The 15,309-nt window shown below is 40.8% G+C and overlaps 1 protein-coding gene across 1 annotated transcript in view; it reads left to right on the top strand.

Annotated features, from left to right (window-relative positions):
• TRPV4 (transient receptor potential cation channel subfamily V member 4) overlaps positions 1-15,309 on the top strand; it is a 1,138,869-nt gene that overhangs the window by 856,667 nt on the left and 266,893 nt on the right. The window lies entirely within an intron of this gene.

Below are 15,309 nucleotides of genomic sequence, written 5' to 3' on the forward strand. Positions count from 1 at the left end.
TGTCATTTATTGTTGTAGTTTTTCTTTGCGGTAGAATTTGCTTTTTTTTTTCTTCATAAGTTCATCTTCTACTTAAACAATATTGCAAATGGTAGAAAAGATGTACAAGAACTTTGCTATGAGGAGTTATGGAAACTAATCTGCCTGATATGAGGAATCCTGTGGTGTATGAGATTGTGTAACTGGACAAGTAGGTGTTTCGAATACAGCAGTGATTCCCTTGTATGGGAGTGTTTATATCTAAAAATACCTTTATGCTTTCACTCAGAGTTGCAATATGTATAATTTCACTCCATAGAAAACATTTTGGGGTTAGGGGTTGGTAAAGTGGTTAAAGTGGTTTTACCTCACAGTCACAAGGTACAGGGTGTGATTCTCACCTGTGAAAGGGAAATAGGCTAGGCTTAAAATGGACCACTAAGACACCTAGCCTAGTACTTACATATGTTAATCTTCACTGAAGCATTCATTTGAGCCAAAACAGCTCAGCTGGGAGGCGTTAGGCTGAAGATCTAAAGGTTCCTGGTTTAGAAAGAGATACATATGTATTTCTTATGAATCTTGCAATATTTCTTGGACATTAAAATGACTAAATGAATGAACTAATTAACAGCAGATTTCTTCAGTTTAAAGACTAGAGTAGAGATCAAAGATTCAGATATTCTGTAAGTGGAAGGAGAAAAAAAAAAAAAAGTGTAGCAAGTGATTGCGTTCCAACTCTCCTTACTCTGACTCTTGCTGTTAGATATTCTGAGTGCTTTATGTGCCTGACCTGTATTCATGCACCTGTATATTCTCTTAAATATATCTCATGATATTGCCTTTGATGTACCAATGATTCGTATTTGTTTCACAAGAATTTTATTATTCCATACATTTTATTGTCTCCATTTACACTCTTGTTTAGCATCATTTTTCCAAACGTATGCATGCACTTATGTTGTTTGGTGTGCTGCCACTTTTTGCCTTAAAATGTTTATTTTCAAGTTTTTTTTTTAATTCTTTTTATGGAAGCATTCTGTTAGCATTATCTTTGAAATGGGTGGAAGGTAGCGGGTAGATGAGAAGGAGATAGTACCAGTGTTGTTTTTTTTCCAATGTAGTCAGAACTATTGAGAGTGAGTGATAAGCACAGGTCACTCTACAACAAGCGTGGAAGCAGGCTGTACCCCCTCCCAAGTCTCAGTGTGCATTGGTAGGTGATGCTTTCTCTGTCATTCTTGGTTTTGCTCCCAAAGGGAATGAGTCCTTCACCACTTTTTACCTGCACAGACACAGTTTTACATGGATCTGTCAGGCAGAGATACTTCCATTAAAGATAACATTGTGCTGTAATGTAGTTTGCTGTAGCAAATTAAGTTGACATTCTGTTATTGATTACAGAGTACTAGCTATCAGTGCAAAGAAGAGTGGATCCTCCTGCATGCTGTTAAAAAGGAGACCACATTAAGATAGTGCATGGGGTGGTATAGCCCATGTAACAGCAGAAGGAGATGCTCTGTAGTGCTGACCAGTGACACATGGAGGAGGTGGAGGAAGGAATAGGAATTGGTTCCAGCTTATGTCCCATGTCGGCTGCAGGCATTGCGGGTGGCTGACAAGGTGATGTCCCACAAGATCTAATGAACTTTTCATGAGTCCACAAGGATATGTCAGCACGGAAGGTTGGAGAGAGCAGCAGCTGCTGACCCGTTGACAGAGGTGCACTGGTAACAGTTGACAGAGGTACACTGGTAACAGCTGACAGAGGTACCCTGGTCACAGTTGACAGAGGTACCCTGGTCACAGTTGACAGAGCTACACTGGTTACAGTTGACAGAAGTACCCTGGTAACAGTTGCCTGTCATTGCAGCGACAGTATTGTAATTTTACTAAATGATTCTCTGACTGTTTCTACTTCTACCTGACATGACTTTTAACAGTACCCCATTAAATATTTGTATGCTGTTATAATTATCTCATAACAAGATTATAAAACTGATATAAATGTTTGAACTGCTCTGCCAGTATCTAAACTTGAGTTCCTTCAGTATTGTATTTAACAGTTTGTTTCATAGCAAGGCCACCTCATGGGCAAATGAATGTTTGTTCATGTGCTCAGTGTACAATAGAGAACACTGCAGGTGAGCATCTAGCCTCCATAAGTTGTTTATTCAGCATCCCTTCTTGAAGGTACGGGGTACTACATGTTATGCAGGTGTGTGAGCTAGACATTAGCATACTAAAAGTTGTACACCCTATATAGTATTGGGTCTGTATTATGAGCTTGAAAAAACTGGCGAGCGAACAGCTTAAACATTGAAAATGACATTCCTTGAAGTCGCCACAACCCTTGCAAATTGTATATACCAACTCCAAGATCGCACTACAATGAGGAAAGGGCAAATTTTCGATCTTCACTGTACCATGATCTCACAATAAACACATTGATGAATGGCATTTTCAATGTTAAAGCTGTTCGCTCTCCAGCCTGTTCGATTTTGTGATAGGAACCCTATAGTACTACCTGTTTTCACAGTTATAAAGTGTATTTATTTAATATACTTTCTGTGAGGTAACATATGCCTTACATTACAGTGAACAGTCAACATTATCTTGAACTATGTACTAATCAGGTCAAATTTTTATTTTACATCCAATAATATTTTTGTACACATTCAAAAGACATTTTAATGGACACAACTTTTCAGTGTTTTGTATCATAATTTGCTTACAAACTGCCCCCTATGTCTGTCTGCTTTCTTCAGTGGTGTTACAGAATAAGAATGTTAGCACTGAGTCTGGAGAGCTGATCTTACTTTCTGAACAGTTTTTGCTTTACTCCAGCTTTTCTTGGACATACAACTTGAGGAGTCTTTCTGTGCAACTTTCGACTATTAGTTCACATAGTCTCTTATTTTCTTGACACTGCAATGGTTGTGCCGTTTCTGGTGGGTCTATATTACCTTATCAAAAACTGATAAGAGTGAACGCTGTTGATCGACCCATAAATATCGAACGCACTAAATAGCGAAGACACAGAACAGTGATTTTTTTCCCCAGAGAAAAAAATTGCTAGGCTGTTTTCAGGAGTTTGCCATTTCCTCCACTGTGGTGCAATCTCGGAGTTGGTATATTTAAGTAGGGGTGTGTGTGTGTGTGGGGGGGTGAAGCCCCCTACTTTGTTTTGTATTTCCATTTGATTTTTTTTTGCGGAACAGCAATTTTTTTTCCCTGAGAAAAAAATTGCTGTTCCGTGTCTTTGCTGTTTAGTGCGTTCGATATCAGCTTTCATTAAGGTTATATACACCAGCTTCTGGTTGCTCTTTATTCAGTTTTGACATATTTGTCTTGTAGAAATATATTTTTTTTCCCACAGGGCCTGTTCACTGCTACTTGACCAACTACTTCAGCTTTAGAATGCTATTTTTCTTATGGCTTTTGTATTCTAGTTTTATCTCTGCCATGTAAATCTGGTACTTTTCTTCAATTTTAACATTAATAGTATTTCTGTCTCTTCAGATTTCTTTCCAGTATTTCCTTTACTTTGTATTTATTTTCAGGTATTTCAGGTAAAATCCAAGACTCTACATGAAGCATTCCTATATTCTAGAAATATGAAATGACAGTCCTCGCTGTTATTGGTACTGTTCTTTCTCGTGAATTTTTTTTTTACTGTTTTGATGGTTCTCTGCACTTGTCTACATCCAACATAATTGGAGAAACTTGCTGTGACATGCTTTAACTCCCACTTATACAAAATCCTCTGAATTCCTGACTTTTATATCGTGGACCATTGTCAGATATGATATCATGTATACCTTGAGACTGTACAGTGCATGAATTGCACTTGCACTAGTTTTGTTTGTGATTATTTCAGGAACTTTGGAGTAACAGACACATATGGGATGTACAGATTCTTTGATCTGAAACAGATATGTGCTAACTGTGCTCCATAGGTGTTTTGCTATTTTCCTAAAAGCTGCATCACTACCATAGCACCGGGATTTATTTGTATGTGATTTTGTCTTGGCCTGCTTCTTAAGCCTGTAAATAAATCAGCACAGTTATGAAAGATGGCATTGCTTTTGCTCTGCTCAGTATCTGAGATGTCAGTACAATGCCTGCACACATTCTCTCTTTGCTGCCAGACTGAAAATTCATCTCTCTGTCCCAAGTTAGATAAACTATGTAGAGGATTATGAGTGGGTCGCCAATCATGGGCTGCTTATTATGTTTCTGAGACATAGATACCAAGAAATTCACCTTGAGATGTAAATATTAGCATCCATGATGAGAACACATAGTTAAGGGTTATGATTGGAGAATCGATCATAATACTTTGTGGTGCACAGAGCTTTATCTGTTCCAGGTGCTACTGGTTACTAAAAAAAATATGCCAAGTGTTTTGACAATGCCATAAAGCACTTAGCGAGCACTGTCAAAAAAACAGTATATCTTAGTCTCTTATATTTACACTCACCTTCCATGCCACTCAACTGTCCGGATTATATGTTTGGTCTGTTCCTCAAAAAAATCTGTGGTTTTCTGACAAATCACTGAGGATTGAAGTCACTAAATAATGACATACATATGAGTTTCAGACTTTGTATCCTTCAGAAAGTGCAGGCAGACACAAATCCAGTTATTCTAACAACTTTCTAAGTAATTAAGAGGAAGTCAGGGACCCATTACTGGCACAGACAGCAGGGAGAAAGAAATCATCACTGTTGTTTGCTGGTTAGCACTGGCCTAGTTGACCTGACCTTAACAAGTTAAGTAGAAGTAGGGGCTGCTTAACATTTGTTAAGATCGGGTCTAGCACTATAGTAGCACTTAACTTATTTGTCTTTTTCTGGGTATTGGAACATAAACACCACCCTCCATTCCCTACATATGTAGACTGGCTTCAATGCTGTGATTTGAAACAAGTTTTGCATTCCTTATTGTTATATTTACATGTCTTCAGCTTTTGATCCACTGGCTTTACTTATGCCCTGAATACATTGTGTCATCAAAACTCTCCTTTCAGCCATTGAAACCCATGTGCTTCAGACAAAATATTATGCTTCACACCAGTTTCTAGTTTAAATTCAGAATTTTCCATATCAGATCTCGGTTTTTTTGTAAACAGCCCAATTTTCACTCTTGTCTTAGTGCCGCGGTGGTGCAGCAGTTAGCGTTGCCACCTCACAGCAAGAGGTTCTCCGGTTTGATCCTCGTCTGGGGTGCCTTCTGTGCAGAGTCTGCATGTCCTCCCTGTGGTTGCGTGGGTTTTCTCCGGGTGCTCCGGTTTCCTGCCACATCCCAAAGACAAACTGTAGGTGGATTGGACACTCTAAACTGGCCCTAGGTGTGAGTGTGTGAGTGTGTGCCTTCTGTGGAAGGTTGGGCGCTGGGCTGGCAACTCGACAACGTAAAACTCGACTGCCAATCATGAGCAGACAGGTGATCCGCTGTGGCGACCCCTAACCGGGAAAAGCCGAAAGAAGTCGTCTTAGTGCCTCTGATGGAGACTTCTCTGTATCAATTCTTTTCTATTTTAATAGCATACACCAGAGCTATTCCTTTGTGTAAACCCATGTTTATGTTTCTGTTTAACACTTTGTTTGAATATACCTGCTTTTTCTCCTACACAACTTCTACAAGTGGGTAGGTTTACTACAGAATCCACAGAATTTCTTAAAATCAAAACAGTGCTTCATGAGGCTTGAATTAAGCTTCATCACTTGGCTATAATTTTCTTATCATCATTCATGTTGCAACACATTCTGACTTTCTTCTCATCTTACCTTTTTGACTCACTATTAATCTTACATCTGGTTACTCTATTAATTATGTCAGCTATGCATGCTAGTATTTTCCCTTGCTTTGTATATACCCAAATGTTTTAGTAAGGTCATGCCTGTTTGTTAATATCATAAATAGCAAAGATGTGAGGAATGCGCTGTACAAACACATATTAAATTGTCTTAATTTTAATAAATTCTGTTTTTTTTTTTGTGTGTTGGAGAAAGTTTACAAACATCTTGGGGGCGGATGGTGACAAAACTTGTTGTTTACTAGTGAATTATACTTGCAAATTAATGTAAATGCTACATCTCTGCCAGGTATTGATGCTATTTCAATCAAATGTATATTGAATTCTAAAGCTAATATGACCTGAAATGTGACAATTTTTTTTCTTGGATATATTAATTAAATTTCCAATATATTTTTATGATGGTTTTAATATTCACATTACTTCATATGTAATATCCTGTGCGTTTTATGTTAATTGATGATGTCATGTGATTGAGGGCATTTAATGGGTTCCATGTTTTGTGATTTTTATCCTTTTTCTGATGAAGTCATGTGTATTTTTGCTTGGATTAAAGCACTAAAAAGTAAAAGTATTTATTCATCTGATCTGTGTTTCACTCTCTGGTGGATATTGTTTTTTATTGGTTTTTGATGTCATTTACCACCTCCTGATACCCAGTTGTGTTTGGTTACTATGCTGTTAATTCTGTCAAATATGCATTTAATTTCAGTTGCTCTGTATATAGCCACATATTTTGATAAGGTCCTGCCTCTTTCTTTTAATAGAAATCACACTAGAAGCACGTTCCATGACTAAATAACTTTCTTTGAACTCCCTGGTATGTTAACGTCTCACCTGCAAAGGGATAAAATATAGAGACTTCAATTATATTTTATAATCGCACTGAACAAACAGTTATGAATACAAAAATGTATTTGAACACCATATAATCAGTGAACCATTTCTAGTACTTTGCACTGCTTATATCATTACATCTGCAACATTTGTTAAAGCTGGTACAGAAGTAAATGCACCCACACACAATGTAGAGATGTGTACAACTGTTTAACCTGTAGAATCATATAAAAATATAATCTATATAATATTATAAATGTATTTATTCCATGTATTTTCATATCAATATGAAAAATAATAAATAAAGATATAAATGTTGCATTATTGTTTAAAGCAGACATTTATAATCTATTTGGTTGTTCATGCTCTTGGGAGATGGCGCCTTTATTTTTTATTAGCCTGCTAATTTCTTGATCATTTCTTATGCCATCAACTGTTTTTTCTGTCTTTTTTTGTGAAGCATTCCACTCATTAAACTCACAGCCTTTGAATTCATTCTTCAACTCTTAACAAAAATATCTATGGTCTCTGTAGGACATTGTACTCTTGAAAAAAACAAATGGCAGGATTTTTCTAGTATCATAGTAATTCATAAACCTATTTCTAATTGCCATTGTTTTGTCTTTCTCCCCTAACAGATAAGTAAGCATTAAACACTTTTTAAGACATCTGTCCGAATGACCTAAGGAAATGTAGCACTTTGTACTTTTTCAGACTTTTCAACAAATTAATTTATAGTAAGCAATAAATCATATTTCTGGGTTCATAGCTTCCCATTTTATGCTGAATTGCATTTATAGTGGAAAAGTTCCTGGTATTTGTGGTATTTTTCCATTGTGCATTATGTTTTTATACTTTCAAGTTCACAGATTCTTCAGCGTAAATATATTTCTACGATTCTGCAGCTGTATTTATTCGCTCTGATATTATATAGCATGTGAATGTTGGAATGCTGTAAATACAAGAGAGAGACTATGGATGAAGTTGAATCATGATGTGTTGTATCTAGATTGCCTTCTACAAGGAATGTATATCACGTGATATATTGTCATCCGTAACTAGTTATTAGCATATTTAAAGATGTCCTTCAAGAATGCAACTGCAGTCATAACATATGGGTTGTCCTGCCTCAGGCAGCCCTCGGTTGGCCGGATTCCAAAGTCTGGGTCCGGCGTCGGCCAGTGTCGCCTCCTCTCCGACGTCAGAACGGCTGGAGTATAAAGGCATCGGCCGACGCCATCTTCTTCAGTCTTTCTTGCCGCGCGGTGCCCGAAGCAGAAGCAGTTCGCAAGTGCCGGTCGGTCAGCTCCTGTGTTTTCAGGTTACCGAAGTCATCTAAAAGCTAAGTACCCCGTTGGGGAACATTTTTTCTTGCCTCAGCCGATGTCTGAACAAATTGAGAAAGTTAATAATTGTTTGTCTTGTGGTAAACAAATACCTCATAAGGACTTCCATTCTTACTGCCTCCCTTGCCTGGGCCCAGACCACGACATCTCGGCCTGTGCTGCCTGTGCTTGCTTTAATAAGCGCACTCTCAGGCGCCGGGCAGAATTTGCCGAAGACTTTTTCGGCGAATCCTTCGCCTATATCATGCCGTCGGATCAACCGACAACACAAATTTCCAAAAAGCGTAAGGACCGGGACCGACATCCGCGGCCCGCATCCTCTACCGATATTTCTCCTAAGCCCTCTGCGAGTGCTTCGGTCCCTTCAGAAGTGGTAATTCAACCGCTCCAGGCCGACGACACAGCGGTAACACGTCCTTCGGTCCCGGAGACTACACCGGTGCCGGTTATTGATTTTCCTCCAGAAACCGAAGCTCTGGATCTACCCGACACCATTTCCGTGGACAAGGTTACTCCTGCACGTGGGGCAGCTAGGCCTCCTGTATCCATGTCCATCAAGGCCTTTTCACATGCTAAGGCCCATCCTAAACCTACTGCCCAGGCCCCTTCTTCTGATAAACAGATCATGTCTCTTGCTGCAGACCTTATCTCTCTTATCAGGGGCTCTCAGCCTCACCCAGACAGAGGCTCTCAGCTGCCTGCAGAGAAAAGGCCTAGAACTGAGCAGGCTGACAACCTCTCTTCAGATGAAGCCTCTGGGGATTCTGAGCATTCAGATACCCAAGAAGAATCCTTGCAGGCCTATGAGGACTCTGATGCTGAGGAGTCTATTCCCTCTGCCTCTCCTCCAGAGGATTTTTCTTTCGGTGAAGTCCTCCACGCTATGAGGGAGCATTTCAAGTGGCAGGGTCAGGAATTTTCTGATTCAAGGAAAAGGCTACGTACCTTCCTCAAGTTACCCCAGCACAGACCTTTAGCTATCCCTCCAGTTATGGATGCCCTGGATGATGTTTTCTCTGACTCCAGTGCTAACCCTGATTCTCTCCCTCCTGCTCCTGTCAAGCCAGACAGATATTACAGGGTCCCTGACACTCACAAGCATCTCTTTAAGGCCCACTCTGTGGATCTTGACACTATTTCACAGGGCCCCAAAGGAGTGGCCAAGAATCCACTGCCAGCGGATAGGGAAGCAAGGTCCCTGGAGAGATGGGGTAAAAAAGTTTATATTATACCTCTACCACCCTTGCCATGAGGTCGCTTAACTGCCTTTTTCATATGTTTCAGTACCAGGATTATTTACTGGATGATTTACAGAAAAAGCTAGCCTCTCCTGAGTCTATTGATAGAAAGGCATTGCAGGATCTGGTCCATAACTCCCAGCAGATTAGCAATCATTTTTTACAGTGTGGTTATGATGCATTGGAAGCTACATGTAGGGCAGCTATGACGGGGGCTATTATACGTAGACATGCTTGGTTAAAAGAACAGCCACTGCCAGACCATGTTAAAGTAAAGTTACTTGATGCACCTTTGGAAAAATAGAAGCTTTTTGGTGCTAATGCACAAGATGTGTTGAAGTCCATTGAGGAAAAAGCTAAATCAGTACAGACAGTCAAGGATTTCCTCCAGGTTCAGCCACCCAGATTCAGCAGGAATTGGCCTTCAAAGAATTGGTCCTTTCCAGACACTGACAAGTTTCAAAGGGGAAAAAACAGGCGTGCTCGAGGTAGAGGGCAAAACCGAGGCTCCTACAGGGGCCGCCAATGGCAACCACCAAATCAAAGAAGTGGCGCAGGCAGTCCAGCTGCACCACAAGGACAATCACAATTACTTGACTTTCATGCCGTCTACCAAAGCTCAAAGAGAAGCACCTTTAGGCAGAAAATTATCCTTATTCTCAAACAACTGGCATATCTTAACCAAGGACAACTGGATTCTGGATTTAATAGACAAAGGTTACAGATTCCACTTCCATACTTTACCAATAAGACAAGGCATGCCAAACCTGCCACATCATCAAAAGGCAGAGGCACTCATTCAAGTTTCAAAGCTGTTAAATATAAAAGCAATAGAAAAGGTCCCTCCACAGGAACAAGGCCAGGGATTTTATTCAAGACTGTTCCTTGTTCCAAGAAAGGAAAACAAATGGAGGCCTATACTGGACTTGTCTACTCTAAATACTTATCTCATTGTGCCAAAGTTCAAAATGCTGACGTTGCAGCAACTCCTTCCCATGCTGGGCAAGGGGTCTTGGCTGGTCACTCTGGACCTCAAGGAGGCATACCTGCACGTCCCAATCAGACAAAGATGCAGAAGATACCTCAGATTTCTTGCAGGGACAGAGCATTATCAATTCTCAGCATTGCCGTTTGGCTTATCTACTGCGCCCAGAGTGTTCACGAAATGCCTGGCATCAGTAGTGGCACACTGCAGACTCCAGGGGATTCAAATATACCCCTACCTGGACGACTGCCTCATACAAGCAGACAACAAACAAACCTTGATAGCAAACTTGGACTATGTCATTCAATTACTACAGGCCTTGGGATACACAGTCAACATTCAGAAATCAAGACTTCTGCCATCCCAACAGATTATTTTCCTAGGAGCCAAACTGGACACAAAAACACAAATGGCTTATCTCACAGAGGAAAAACAACAGCAGTTACCAGAGTACTTCAAAGGCCTAGCAAAGCTCTCCCAACTGACTGCAAGGAAAATCCTGTAGGCCCTGTGGTTCATGGCATCTTGCATTCTTCTGATACCTTTGGCAAGACTTCATATGAGAAAGCTGCAATGGTACTTAAAAAGCTTATGGTCCCAACACAGCCAAAGCCTAGAGGACGTAATCCCACTCATTCCATGTCTGCAAAGAGAATTTTTGTGGTGGGCTCAAACATGTCAGTTAAACAAAGGCATGTCTTTCAACAAACCTCAAGCAGGTCAAATGATTACAACAGACGCCTCAGACCATGGATGGGGGGCGCATGGAGGGCAGATGCATTCAAGGTCAATGGACACCAAGGAAAGGCATCTGCACATAAACCAAAAGAGATGTTGGCAGTGATACATGCAATCGAGACTTTCGAAAAATCACTTCAACAAGGACATTTGCTAATAAGGACAGACAACACCACTGTTATGTGGTATATAAACAAGCAGGGAGGCACTCATTCTTATCCCTCTGCAGACTAACAATGATTCTCTGGGAAAAATCCTAAGTCTGAAGATACATTTGCAATCCCAGTTTGTGCCAGGCAAGGACAATGTACTGGCGGACAAGCTGAGCAGAAATTTCTTGGATCCACACGAATGGATGCTGCATCCTCACATTTTCTCACAAATAACAAGGACATGGGGAAGACCGGACATAGATCTCTTTGCTTCTCACATGAATCATCACCTGGAAAAGTTCTGTACAAGGACCCACCATCCTCTAGCCTGGAAAACGGATGCTCTCTCCTTCAGCTGGAATTCCCTAACAATTTATGCATTCCCTCCTCTACCACTGCTGACCAAGGTGATACTGAAGATCAAAGCAGAACAACCAACAGGCATTTTAATAGCTCCAAACTGGCCAGGGCAGCACTGGTACCCATTGCTGTTGAGCATAACTCGGACCAAACCGTGCCCTCTGCCCCTATGGCCTCTGCTTCTAACACAACACAATTACAGGACTGTTCATCAAAACCTGAAAACATTGCATCTGACAACCTGGTGGTTACCATAACTCCTTCCGATATCTCTCTTTCCAAAAAAGTTCAAGAGATCTTACTGGAAGCACGCAGACCTTCCACCAGAAAAACCTATTCAGCCAAGTGGAAGAGATTCATCATCTGGAATGCTAACAGGGGTCAGGATACAACAGTATTGAGTATACCTCAGATATTGGAATACTTGGCAGAAATGTTTCATACTGTCTCTCATATTCTTCCATAAAGATTCATGCTTCAGCAATCTTAGCAAAATACAATTGTGATCCACCTGTGTTTTCACATCCTTTGCTAAGACAGTTCCTAAGAGGGATAAAGAATATCAAACCTCCCAGGAAACCGCCAGTACCTGCATGGGACCTCAATTTCGTCTTGGAAAAATTAACTCTTCCTCCCTTTGAACCAGCAGCAACTTCAGAAATGCAATTTCTCTCATGGAAAACGGTTTTCCTATTGGCAATCACATCAGCAAGAAGAGTCTCGGAGATACAGGCACTCATGGCAGTACCTCCTTTTCTCATTTTTCATCAGGATAGAGTGTCTCTATGAACCAATCCTTCATTCATGCCAAAAGTAATTTCCAGGGTGTCTCTAAATCAAGCCATTCACCTGCCTACTTTCTTCCCCAATCCTCAAAACGGGGGGGAAGCACTGCTGCATACTTTGGACATGCACAGGCAACTACGCTACTGCTTGGACAGAACTAAGGCCACCAGAAAGTCTGACCAACTGCTTGTAGCCTATGCTGCTGGAGTACAAGGAAAAGCAATCTCCAAACAAACAATTTCCAAATGGATTGGACACTGCATCAGATTCTGCTATTCTTTTCATGGAAAAGGTGTGCCAGCCAATATTAGGCCACACTCCACCAGAGCTATAGCCACATCCACAGCTTTCCTAAGAGGAGTGGCTACAAAGGACATTCTAGAGGCTGCTACATGGAGCTCCATGCATACATTTACCAAGCACTACAACCTGCCTTTATACTCCAGATCCCGAGCAGGCTTTGCTTCGGCAGTCCTGCAGGGCATTTTAGCTACACCATCACTTTCTTAAGTTCCAACCATCCCCAGCTTGGCTATGGTATTCAACCCATATGTTATGACTGCAGTTGCATTCTTGAAGGACATAGTACAGTTTTGTACCTACCATAAATGTAGATGTCCGATAGATATGCAACTGCAGTCAGATTTTCCCACCCTCCTACCCCTCTGCAACCTTCTTTATGGGTCCACTACCCCTATTCCTATTAGCTGGGGGTATCTCTTATGGTGTATCTGTTTATTACTGTTGTGCATGTCCAGAATTGTTTATCCATTCACCAAATTTAGCCTTCCTAGGAGGGCACCTGGCATCTGGGGCAAGAAACACTGAAGAAGATGGCGTCAGCCGATGCCTTTATACTCCAGCCGTTCTGATGTCGGAGAGGAGGAGGCGACACTGGCCGACGCCGGACCCAGACTTTGGAATCCGGCCGACCGAGGGCTGCCTGAGGCAGGACAACCCATATGTTATGACTGCAATTGCATATCTATCGGACATCTACATTTATGGTAGGTACAAAACTGTACTTTATTCGTCTTCATCTGCAAGAAGCATGTAGGTGTGACTGACTCTTGTTTGAGGACTTACACAACAGCCATGCTCCAGATATGGTGACTTTATGAAGAGCTGCTTTGTATCTAAATTCCCCGAAAACTATTATTGTAGTAATCTTGCTAAGTTGTCTGATTGGTGCAAGTATTCCTGTGGTACACCAACCACAATGTGGCGTGCATAATAATTAAGATTACAAATGCTTATGATCATATTTTGAACGTGTGACACTATTATTTATTATACTGGTGATGGAGTACATTACCAAATAAGTCGGAGGGGACAGATCAACACAGATGTTGTGTGCAGACAATGTAGCATTGCAGTCAGACTCTGAACAAAACCTTCATTAAATGTTTAGGGAATGAAATGCTAAATTGAAGGCATGTGGGATGAAACTGATTACAGACAATATAACTGTCATGGCAGCAAATAAGAGAAATCAGAAAAAGCTGAAAATTGGAATAAAAGGGAGAACAGTGAAAGAGGTTAACAGCATGAAGTACTTGTAAGGAGTGGTTGAGGAGAAGAGAAGTCTGCATATGGAGGTCAAGTGTAGAATAAGAGGAGAGCAGTCAACTGGCACAGAGTGTGGGTGCAATGTATGACTGAAGAATGCCAAAGGAGCTGAAAAGTAAGGTGTGAAAAACAGTGGTGCAGCCAGCACTACTGTAGAGTACAGAAGCTAGAGATGATGGAAATGAAGTGCCTGAGATGCGTTGTAGGATGCAGACTGTGGGACAGTCAAAGAAATTAGGATGCCAGTGTAGAAGCCAAAATAGCTCCAACTGTAGAAAACATTAAAAGAGAACAGATTAAGGTGGTTCAAGCATAGGTGTAGGAAGAAGAGTTGTGAGAGAGAGAGGAATAAGGCAAGAGGAAACGAGAGCATCCAGCAGAGAGATGGACTGATTGTGAGAGAAAACTTGCAACAGTTAGGCATGACCAATGAAGAAGGTAGGACAGTAGCATTGAATCCAAAAAGATGGTAACAGTTGATGAGACACCCTGACCCCATATAGAAAAATGGGGGAAAAGTAGGTTGATGATGATGATGATACTGTTGTCTGTCACTGCTTGGTTGCTTCCAAAATAGAATGACAGACTGTAAAATGTGACAAAGCTGCAATTAGACATTTGCCAGTGGTCTATGACGATTGACTTTTCTGATGCAACTGTAAATAAACTAATGCCCTTTGTATTTTATGTGCTTTGCTGGGTCTGCCTGAGTGGTTGACAGCTCTCTTGATCATAGCCCATTTTACCTGCTACAGTTTATTGAAGGAACTGTTAAAACTGCCACACAGTGCACAAGAAATGCATAAAATACTGACTGTGTAGTCTACGATGCGATCAAAATCTAAGTAGACAATGTTAAATACAGGTGTGGATCGGCCTAAAACTGTAGTTTAGTTATTCAGAAATAGTGAGTGGTCACTCTGAAAGTATTTGAGAAATCACCAAACAAAACACTCTGTACCTGTCCTTACTGATTACTGCATGGTGTATAAGTTTAGGTATAATGGTTTGGGTACTTATGCATTCAGGAATCTGGGACAATGGTCTCAGAATTATTACCAGTCTGTATTTCTCAGTTTTGTTTTCTCATTGCCTTTACAGAGTGGTATTGCTTTAGCATGTCTTCCATAGCTTTTGGGAAGGAGTCTTCCCTGAGGTTTCTAGTTATGACCCTTTTCAGTTGTGATGCTGTGAAAGGTACTAACTTTCTTCAATAAGATGTTGGCGGATTGCCTGTTGAGGTAGAAGCCATGTTCTTCTAGTTTTCGTAGTATTTTAAGGAAGGTTAGAGATATGTGATAGAAAGTGAGGAGTAGGACATTTGACATTCTTGACTGAAAGTCAGAGTTGGATTTCTGGTATGGCTGGATTGCCTTATGCCAGTGGAGTGGAAGCAGTCTGCAGGTGTTATTTTCTGTGTCCTCTGGTGCTGGCAGATATAAGCAGGTTGTTGGATAAGCTTTATTGTTTCATGGAAGCATGTTTACTTTGGTCCAGG

This window comes from Protopterus annectens, chromosome 4.part0 (assembly GCF_019279795.1).
Source record: "Protopterus annectens isolate FY-2018-M chromosome 4.part0, PAN1.0, whole genome shotgun sequence".
NCBI classification, from domain to species: Eukaryota; Metazoa; Chordata; order Ceratodontiformes; family Protopteridae; genus Protopterus; species Protopterus annectens.